The sequence below is a fragment of the Octopus bimaculoides genome, chromosome 6, assembly GCF_001194135.2.
Source record: "Octopus bimaculoides isolate UCB-OBI-ISO-001 chromosome 6, ASM119413v2, whole genome shotgun sequence".
Taxonomy (NCBI): Eukaryota; Metazoa; Mollusca; class Cephalopoda; order Octopoda; family Octopodidae; genus Octopus; species Octopus bimaculoides.
This window is the reverse complement of record NC_068986.1, coordinates 45,344,215-45,346,148: the sequence shown is the minus strand read 5'-3', so window position 1 is coordinate 45,346,148 and position 1,934 is coordinate 45,344,215. Positions and strand designations below refer to the sequence as shown.

Here is a 1,934-nt window from a genome sequence, read left to right as displayed (position 1 = left end):
TATATATACTGTATATGCATGTATTTAAATTGCATTTATTTCGTGTGTGTATGTGTATACATAATATGTATGGTGTATGTAATTTTCATCTCTGTATGAATGGTTGTCAAACAAGTTGCAAGTCAGTTTATCGGTTTGATTTTGACCTATTTCTATTTTAGAATTATGTCTCTCAGATGTACAAGAAGTTTTTCATATTTTTGAAATGTTTTTGTTTCAGTAGTCTTTGTGCAGGATGTAACAATACAAAGTGTACTATTTTTTCACTCATTGCATTTGTGTGTGTGTGTGTGTGTGTGTGTGTGTGTGTGTGTGTGTGTGTGTGGTTTCTTCTGGATTGTCTGAGGTACCCAGATAAGACTGGGCATAACCATATAGTGTCTAATATATTACTTGCATTGCTGTCTCTTTTTGTTGCTCAATTGTATTACCTGCTTGTAATCTATGTATATTTGTGAGTCATATGCTGATGTTGAGAAGGGATATTGTCTGTTATGCTCTTTCTCTCACATATATGTATATATATGTATATACCGGAGTAAGCACATGAAATGTGCAACAAGGTGGAAAAAAAGTACTCAAATACCAGAGGTAGAGTAATATGCTTTATTTAAAAGCAGCAGAAATATAACAAAAAACTGTTACTCTGAGTTTCACGTTCCCGTTCATCGGACTGTCCGATGAACGGGAACGTGAAACTCAGAGTAACAGTTTTTTGTTATATTAGTGCTGCTTTTAAATAAAGTATATATGTATATATATATATTCACATCATATAAATTTTTCATATTCATATTCATATCTAACAATGCTTCAAAGAAATTTTCTCAATGCTCATTCAAATTGTTCTTCATTTTTTTCTGTGTGATCTGTTCATAATCTTGCTGATGTTGTGCATTTCCCAGGTTTTCACTTAATACAGACTGATATAATGATCAAAGGTCATGGACTATCCTGGTTTTCATTTTAACCTAACCATCATCATCATAATTATCTAACATCTGGCTTTCATGGGCTGCAATTTAACAGTGTCTAATGATCAGACAAGTGCATGATGCACCAATGTCTTTTTCTGCATAGTTTCTGTGGCCGGATACCCTTTTTAATGCCAACCACTTTACAAACTGTAATACTTACCCTTTTTTGTGGCACTAGCAAATTGAATAAGCAAATCCTAGATATATCAGCACCAAGTGTATCTGCAATTTCTTTATCCAGTGTTGCATTCTTCTTTTTCAGATGGTATGATGGGATTTTACTACTACTTCTAGCTGGCTGAGTAACCACACATTAATTCTTATTGGTTCACAGTACTTTTATGTTGTTAAGTATGTGAAAGGAATTCTAAAGTATATCCCTCAAAATGGAGTAGTAGTATCTTTAAGAAATTCTCACAAAATGTCAATAGATTTAATGCTCAAGAAGAATCCAGATTTCTTCTTTGGTTTTAAGTGCCGCATTCACCTCTTCCTGCAGGTATGTGGACAGAGATAAATCTCATGGGAGTACAATGCCAAGACATTGTATGATGTCCTTTGATGTTACTGGCGAATTAAGAAAGGCTGGTAGATTTGGTAGTGCTAGTTCTAATCGAAATCGAACCAAATTCAACGACTGGCACCCATGCCAACCTCACCTTCATTGGACATTAAACTCTGCTTGCGAAGACCTGTTGGGGCAAGTGAAATCGAAATCGTAATTGAACCATATTCAATGACTGGCACCTGTGCCAGTGGAGCACTAACAGCACTGTCCGAGCGTGATCATTGCCAGAGCAGCTGTCTGGCTTCCGTGCCAGTTACACATAAATAGCACCATTTGAGCGTGATCATTACCAGCGTCGCCTTGCTGGCACCTGTGCTGGTGGCACGTTATAATACATTCGAGAGAGGTCGTTGCCAGTGACGCTGGACTGGCTCTTGTGCAGGTGGCAC

At 36.8% G+C, this 1,934-nt stretch overlaps 1 protein-coding gene across 3 annotated transcripts in view; it reads left to right on the top strand.

Moving 5' to 3' along the window:
* LOC106882562 (unconventional myosin-Ic) overlaps positions 1-1,934 on the top strand; it is a 178,053-nt gene that overhangs the window by 71,280 nt on the left and 104,839 nt on the right. The window lies entirely within an intron of this gene.